At 39.8% G+C, this 9,072-nt stretch overlaps 1 non-coding gene across 1 annotated transcript; it reads right to left on the bottom strand.

The window, feature by feature from the left end:
- Positions 1-333: 333 nt before the first annotated feature.
- LOC123781362 (U6 spliceosomal RNA) lies at positions 334-440 on the bottom strand. The gene has a single exon (XR_006776697.2). It is a non-coding gene; the product is annotated as a U6 spliceosomal RNA (small nuclear RNA).
- Positions 441-9,072: the final 8,632 nt, after the last annotated feature.

Below are 9,072 nucleotides of genomic sequence, written 5' to 3'. Positions count from 1 at the left end.
CAGTAATTTATCAGTTGCGTGTAACACCCAGTGCTCCTCACATCACGTGCCCTCCTTAATGTCCCATCACCCAGTTACCCCATTCCCCCCCACCTCCCCTCCAGCAATCCTGATTGTTTCCTGTAATTAAGAATCTCTTATGGTTTGTCTCGCTCTCTGATGACTTCCCCTTCAGTTTTCCCTTCCTTCCCCTATGATACTCTGCACTGTTTCTTATATTCCACATGTGAGTGAAACCATATGATAACTTGTCTTTCTCTGATTGACTTATTTTGCTCAGCATAATACCCCCCGGTTTCATCCACATCGATGTAAATGGTAAGTATGCATCCTAAAAACATGGAACGCTTCACGAATTTGTGTGTCATCCTTGAGCAGGGGCCGTGCTAATCTTCTCTGTATTGTTCCAATTTTAGTATATGTGCTGCCTAAGTGAGCACATAAAAGTATTATTTGGAACAGCAGAAAATTAGGAACAACTTGAATGTCCATCAATAGTAGGTAAGTAAATATAAATGAATTATTGTACATACACACAATAGAATATACAAAAGTGAAAGTGAATAATGATAGTCCTGCATAGCAACATGCTATGAATCTCAAAATCATAATACTGAGAAAAAAAAATTACCAAGAATACTGTTTGTGAGATTCCATTTGTAGGAAGCTTTGCAGTAAGCAGAACTAAACACTCTATTGTTTAGGATACATACATATGATACGTACAAAAAGAAAATCAAGTCAGTAACTATCACAATGGTACATAGTGCTTATTTTTTGGGTAGTGAAGAGAATATGATTGTAGAAGAGGATTCAGAGTCTTTAAAAATACTGTCACGGTTCTATTCTTTAACCTGGGTACTATTTACAAGGGTTTTTGTTCAATTATTCTTTTAAAAACTACATATTTGTGTACACCGGCATATTTTATGATAAAAAATTAGGAAGGAAAGAGTCTGGTCAAAGTCTGACATCCATTCATGATGTAGCAAAAATAAAACTACTTCAGATACCCTACTTGATGAAAAAAAATTTGTGGTGGGGCGGGGGGCGGGGCGCCTGTGTGTCTCAGTCAGTTAAGCGTCTGCCTTTGGCTCAGGTCGTGATCCCAGGGTCCTGAGGTTGAGCCCTGCATCGGGCTCTCTGCTCGGCGGGGAGTCTGCTTCTCCCCCTGCTCATGTTCTCTATCCCTCTCTCTCAAATAAATGAATAAATAAACCTTTAAAAACTTGTGGCATTCTCTTTTAAGTAAGTCAGACAATTATGCCCATCACAATTATTTGTATTTAGCATTGTTTCAAAAGTCCTGGGTGAATCAGTGGAAGAAAAATCAAAACAAGTAAATATTCACAAAATTAAAAAGGAATAATAAGCCGAAGTGTCATTATCTAAAGGTCGTATGACTATTTTCATTGAAAATCGAAGTCTACTGACAAACTATTAGACCCAATAAAAACTTCGTCATAGTTCCTGGAAAAAAAGATTTATATAAAAGATAAATAACCTTTAATAGACCATTCATAATTTAAAAAATCATTTCTAATGTAACTAAATATTCCATTCAAAAGAGTAATGAGTAAAACATGTACAAGTCCTTCTGTACAGAAAATTTAAAATTTTGTGGAAGCATCTAAAATAAAACTAATATAATAGATACACTGTTTTTATGAATAGAAAGACATCATGTTAAAGATAAATTCAGTTTCATTATTCTGGCAGCACTTTCATAGTACACTGATGTTGATGTTAAAACTCATATGGAAAACGAAAGGACCAGAAGGATCCAAGACAACTTCAAAGATTGAGAAGGGGCAATTGTCTCCAATGAATTTGGAGATTTACATTTAGAGCATGAATTGCTCCTCCCTGGTGTCACCTACAGTAAGATTCTGTTGGTATATATTCTACTGCGTGGATCCTTCTCAGCCTGCAGGTTTCCCTCCATATAATTCCATTGCATTCTGTGCTTCTCTCTCGCATAGCATTTGCCAGAGTGTTTATTAGAACCGCATGGAGATTTGTGTTCACTCCTTTATCTCCTGCACCGTGCTATGAGCTCACCTTTGTGTAATCTGAGTGCCCCACGGCGCCGGCTTCATAGGAAGCAGTTAATAAATGTCAGCCCCTTGCGGTCTTATTATTCCACAATCAGATGAACCTACCTTTCCCACTAAATTCTCACCAAGTCCACAAGCTTTGGCAGAGGACTTGAAGGTTTGGTTATTGTCCACACTCAACTCCCTGGGACTCAATTTTAAAGACATTTCTGAAAGCATCTACGTGTTACTACCCTCATGTTTTCTCTAATATCAAGTACAGTCATGCAAAAGCGTGCATTATGGAATTTCTCACCTGAAAAGGACCTTAGGTTATATTCTTTCCCTCCTCCTTTTAAAGATGAGGAAACAGGGACCCAGGGCACTCAGACGGATATTCCATTTAAAAACGTTTCCAATTATATTTTATCTATTGCACAATATTTCTACTTTCTGACGTGCCTGAAATTAGATGAATTGAAATCTTGAAGGATGGTTTGTGATTCTGACGATGAAAGAGCCAGGAATTTGATAGTACAGAAAAGTATGTAGAAGCTAAAGGGATAATCGAGCACCGTCTGTGATTTTTAAATATTTACGGCATGTTCTTTTTACCCACTATCCTGTTTTACCGCATTAAAAGTTATTGGGAATTGGAGGAACATCCTTAGGGCACTGTTCAAGAGAAATTCAGTTTATAATCGTGGAACATAAATAAAAATTTTCTGTATTTGTGGGCAAGCTAGCCTTAGGCAGTTGTATACGTTTAGCAAAGAGTTATCTAACCTTCTGACTTTGATTTAGGCTCCTTCTTGCAGTAAAAAATAATTCTGAATACCATTATTTATTTCCTTTTGGTGTCTTACCAGATGAAAGGAGAATATGAATTCTATGTCTCTTGGCTAGCAGAAAACTCTGGTGTTGGCTTCGCAATTTACGCATCCTGTTTGTATTCTCTCACATTCTGAGCAGGTTTTCTATTGTCTTATACCATATCCCCTCCACACCTACACTCTTCCTTGTTGTTGTTGTTTTTAATGTAATTACAGCTTACCTATTTAAAAGTTCAATCAATGCCACAGCCAATATATTTCATTTTTTTTTTTTACTGATATTCTTTGGAGGAAGCCTTTTTAATGGTAACATAATCAACTATTAATTTGAACAGAGAAAGGAATAGTTACTAAATCTTAGTTCAGAATATTTATTTATTTATATATTTGGGGGGAGAGGGAGGGAGAGAGATGTAGAGAGAGAGGGAGTGGGGCAGAAGGAGAGGGAGAAAAAGAATCTTAAGCAAGTTCCATGCCCAGTGTGGAGCCAGGTACGGGTCTTGATCTCACAACCCTCAGACCATGACCTGAGCTGAAATCAGGAGTTGGGCACTTCACTGACCCACCCAGGCACTGCCCAGCCAGACTTATTTTTAAATGGAAGCCTTACAGGCAGGAGAGAGGCTTGGTGTCTTTATGTCTGAGAAATCAACTCCAGTGACAAGAGAAAGTTTAAAACTTTTAACGAACTCAGCCCTTGCTGAAATTAAAAGGCTTTGCTATTAGAAATTAAGGTATAGGGTGTTTTTTTGGGGTTTTTTTTTGTTTTTGTTTTTAAGATTTTATTTATTTATTTGACAAAGACAGAGACAGCCAGCGAGAGAGGGAACACAAGCAGGGGGAGTGGGAGAGGAAGAAGCAGGCTCCCAACGGAGGGAGGAGCCCGATGTGGGACTGGATCCCAGAACGCCGCTGGATCACGCCCTGAACCGAAGGCAGACGCTTAACGACGGAGCCACCCAGGCGCCCCCTAAGGTATAAGTCTTTAAAGGGTATGGTCAAAGGAGCTTGTGGAGTAAAAATGCAGTACTGAATATTATCATAGGTGATCAAAACCAGTGGGGACAAATTGTGTGCTGATACAAATAGCAGCTGCGATTTGCCGAATGTGCAATGATACAAAAGAAACTGATTGTCTTTCCCAACAAATAGGAGATAGGAATGCTTTCCACCTAAGTGGGGGCCATGGGCAGATCATCACTGGAGAAGCTTCCAGGCTTTTTGTCCTGTGGGAAGACCCACGCTTCTGCTTCCTACTGCTTTACAGAAGAATGTGGAAGTTTGGAGATTTGTTTCGCTTTTAAGAAAGAACCTGCATTATATGGAGAAAGATGATAATGAGCCCATCTACCATAGAAATTATAATAATTAGCCAAGGGTGACATGAAATTAAAAATCCAAGGGCTAGAAAATGTAGGCACACTTTCATATATAAAAGACTGTGGTTCCATTACTCCCGTTTTTCTAAAAGTCTGCACAGGGTGGATGATAAATACGACTGCATGAATAATTAATTTTAATCTATTTTCCTTGTTTCTCCTCAACGGGCAAAATTCTTCCTGTAACTTACCAACATCACCCCAAACGCATAAAAGAGCATTTTTTAAAAAGCCAAATCTTGTTGCTCCAAATTGAATACACGCTTGACTTTTTCTATGTTCATCTTCATTTCGGTATCGCCTGTGTCAGAGATTGAAGTGGAAAAAGAACTGTAAGAATGACACACTCTTACTAAATATTCATCTTCTGTAAAGGGATTTCAAAGCAAAGCCCAAACAAAAGAGGGGGACACACTCGACAAGGGGTGTGATGTAGTCCTGATACATTTGGGGCAGGTTGTGAGGGCTTTGGGGTGTGAGATGGCAAGAGGAGGAGTGTTTCTCTTCTCTCTCCCTTTCATAGAATTTCAACGGCAGATTCAGGTTTTTGGATGATGTTCAAAACATACAAAATTAAAAGACTGATGATCTAAGTCCCATCATCAACAATTTCATTTCATAAGCCTCGCCTGAATCGATGAGTTTGAAAACGTACTTTTGCTGACCTATCACTGTTTTTGCTCATCAGTTCAATTTATAGCACATGCGTGAATTGTGTATTATTATTTTTTTAATTTTATTTATTTATCAGAGAGAGAGAGAGCACAAGCGGGGGAGCGGCAGGCAGAGGGAGAAGCAGGCTCCCCACTGAGCAAGGAGCAGGATGCGGGATTCGACCCCAGGACCTTGGGAACATGAGCTGAGCGGAAGACACTTAACTGACTGAGCCACCCAGGTATCCCATGAACACCATATTATTATTAATAGTACATTTTACATGTCTTTCAGAGGTTAATCTTATTCATGTTTTAGACTTCTTGATGCTTATGTGTTTTAAATCGTACTCCAAATCCCATGAACTATACCTAATTTAAGATCTTTTTCAAGTGCTGAATACTAGGACATATTATTTCCTACCAGCTTGTCCGCAAAGGCGTGGCATCACTCTGCTGTACTTGGCATACAAATGACAACCAGGAGGAAGAGGACACAGATCTGCCCTAGGCAGCTGCCTCTTGTCTCCTTTTGTTTATTGGTTGATTTTTCACCACACTCCTCCCCACTTCCTTCAAGCTTCCTTAGAACTTTTTCTAATTTTCTTACATGCAATGCAGCATACACCAGTCTGAAGAAAGGCATTGTGCAATTGTTTTTAAAAACTCCCCGCCTGGTTCAAATTGGCTTTTAAAAGTGTTTTTGACCCTTTAAAGAAAGAGAGAGAGAAAAAAGAAAGTTGACCTAATTCAAATCGTAAAGAGCAGAGTCTGGTTTTGATTGTTGAACAAATTATTTCTGTATAAATGGAGCACTGATGACGGGGTGATGCATCAGCCAGACTTGTGGCTTTTTATATTTTCCTTATTTTTCTGTTCCAGCCACAGAAGCAACACAGTCTTAAAGAGAAGGCTCTCTCGAAGGGTGTGATACAAGGACTTGGAGTCCTTTGGTCTAGGAGGACACAGAAACAGATAAGTTTCTATTTAGAGTAATTAGAATAAGTAGCTAATTAAAGGCTTCTTGGTCCCTAAGTGCAGAGAACAGGCTGAAATGGTTCTGCTGTGCTCAAGCTTGAATTACTACCCATGTGAACAGTCCAGACAATCTTTGATGCGAGGAAGGTGGTCATACCATGTTCTCTTTAGCTCTGAGAAGTGAAACCACCTTGTGGAGTAGATTAAACAAGAATAAATAGCAATGCTTTTTTTTGCAAGTATATGTAGTGTGTAGCTAGGTATTTGAATTTCTTCCAGTCTTGCTCTAAATTGTATTTTTCTTAAGTAATATTAAGCAAGTTGGTAATTCAACAGTAATTTTTATCTATACATGATACTTGCACCCCAGATGGGTAAGGCCAATCGCCTTCACTTTAAATTCTTCAAGACCCTTAACATTTGATTTGCTTTGTAGGGACACTGGGTAGGCTTTGCTGGAAACTAGTCATTGGGCTACTTAGTATTTAGGGGGGCTGATGTTCTATCCAAGGCACCATGAAGTTAGAAGAGCCATGGAATGGTTCCAAATAAAAGTCTTGGTGGGAATTTGTGATTTGACTCTGATTCTGAGTGTAAACACTATGTGCAAAGGGAAAAAGTCAAACCACAAGTGGCAGGTCCTTCCTTTCTTTATTTGATGTCCCTTCTATGATTGTTTGCGGATTCTTTTACACTCGCTTCTTCCTTTTTTTTTTTTTTTTTTAAGATTTATTTATTTGAGATAGAGAGCACGAGTCGGGGAGGGGGTGGTTAGAGGGAGAGGGAGAAGAGACGGTGACCGGAGCCCAAGGCAGATGCTTCACTAACTGAGCCACCCAGGCACACCATCTGTTGCATTCACTTCAGCAGACCTTGTTGCTGCCCAGCCATTCCTCCTCGCTCTGTCCTTTGCTCCAGTGCCAGGCGGTGTCTGGACCAGAGCTAATTCTCAAACGTGGGCTGGCCAGAGAGGAGGGAAAAGGAGGAGGAGGATGAGAACCTCTTCTTTCTCTACCTACCACTGTACTTGACTCAACTTTAGTATCCCCAGTGAGCAGGGCAAGCCAGGGTTTTTCAGGGACTACAAGTTTGGTGGTGTTGGGGGGAGAAGCATAGCACACAAAGGGGAATAGCCCTGAGACATGACATGTGGGGAGAAGACCTAGCCCCTGCACCCTTGGGGAACAGAACTCCGGTGCTCCTGGAAAACAGGAGAAATGGTGAATTGTCCTCAGTCCAAACTGACACACGGCACTGAAGGAAAATCCATCCCAGGGCAGAAATCCATAATTTTGCTGTAAAGCACTCTTGCCCCATTTAGTGAAGGAGATGCATACCTCTATCAGACACAGTAGCAGGGATAGTTTTAATGGTAGAACTCCTAACACTGATTCTCTTTATTGAATGAACATCAATGGGTGAGGCAACATTTAAAAGGCCAGGCCAAAAGCTGGCAGAACTATGAGCAACAATATGGCAAAAGGCATCATTACTGCTTGGAGCCAAAGACAGCATGTGAGTGGCACCAACAGTCAGTCGAGGCTAGAGGGGTTGCCAAGGCAACAGTGCAGCACCAGCGGTATTATTGTGATGAGGAGAGACTGGTTGTTAACCAGGTTAATGGATAGAGCGATGAAAGTTTGTGAGTACCTCCAGGCTCATCCCAACCTGATCTTCTGCCCTTGTCAACCTTCCACCAAATTAGGCCAGAGAACAGAAGATGCTAAAAGAACTAGAGTTCCAGCATTTATTCTAATGGGGGTTTATCTGCAAGGGAACTCTTTGTTTGCCTTTCCATTGTTTCATTACCCACACTTACTCAGTTGTCCTGCTCAACACCTATGGCTTCATTAACGTTCCAGTTATGTAATTTCCTTAAAGGGAATCATTTTATTGCTGTGGTTATATGCCGGGGCTCCTGAGTCCCAGAATTCTGAATTCAAATAAAAAATTCTTGCCGGAGCACCTGGGTGGTTCAGTCAGTGAAAAGTCCGATTCTTGACCTCAGCTCAGGTCATAATCTCAGCTCAGGTTTTGATCTCAGGGTCTTGCGTTCAAGCCCCACATTAGGCTCCATGCTGAGCATGGAGACTACTCAAAAAAAAAAAAAAAAAAAAGATAATTCTTGCTGACTCTCTCAAGCCTTGTTTTTTCCAGTTGTTAAGTGACAATTATAAATGATCATAATAACAGTACCAACCTCACAGAAATGTTGCAGAAATTAAATATAATAATAAACATAGGAGGCTCAATACAGCAGATGCTAGCTAACAAAATTGATTCTATCTTTTGTGTGTTATCAAACTCGTGTTATTTCATGTGTGCCTTTTCTCATTACTGGTTACTAGTGGAAAAAACAAGAACGAGAGTGTGCTGAGGGGTGGCGGACTGGAGTGAAAATTCATTGATTATCTACTCTGTGCCGGGCACTGCTGGAGGTGCAGAGGGACAGCCCGAAATAAGACCTAGCCTCCAATTGATTTTGAGTCCTCATTTAAAGAAGTTTACCACTAAAAATAAAAGTTTTCATACGATTCTTACAAACCAATAATTCAGGGAAAGTCAAATAGAATGGAATATATTTGGCACAAATAGAAAATGACTTACGTAAAACCAAATTAGAATCATATTTACCAAGGAATAAAATAAATTTACATTTTGGAAATGTAAAGTACAGTGACTCCAAGTCGTGTGTTAAGCATTAAAAAAGAAACATATGCAAAAAGTACCGGAAGAAACTGTGGCCAAACATTTCTCTTTTCTGAACAGGTATGAAACAGGTAGTAAAAAAATCTACTGATAACTAGAGAACAATTTCCATTTGATTGCAGATACTAAGTAAGGGGTAGAAACACAGATGATACTTCTGCTGTATAAACACACTTGAATACTCTTTATTTGTACATAGTGATTATAAACGAGAGCGTGGACTTGTAAGCCAAGACATACCCGAGTCTGTATCCTGTAGGACTTGGAGGAAATTTACTTAATGTCTCTGAAACTCAGTTATACAATCTGAAAATTGGGATAATCATAATAGGAAAAAAATCATTGCGAGTATTAAATACATATAGCTTCATATGGTGCAAAGTACCTGGTAGAGTCAATAAGTATTAGCTTCCCTTCTCCCTCTCCCTTTCTTTCTGTATCTGCTCTCCTTTTCAATCACCCCACTTCTGCAATACCCCAGAGA

This window comes from Ursus americanus, chromosome 18, assembly GCF_024610735.1.
Source record: "Ursus americanus isolate L20-20 chromosome 18, mUrsAme1.1.p, whole genome shotgun sequence".
NCBI lineage: Eukaryota > Metazoa > Chordata > Mammalia > Carnivora > Ursidae > Ursus > Ursus americanus.
The sequence above is the reverse complement of the archived record's forward strand: the minus strand, read 5'-3'. Positions and strand labels throughout refer to the sequence as shown.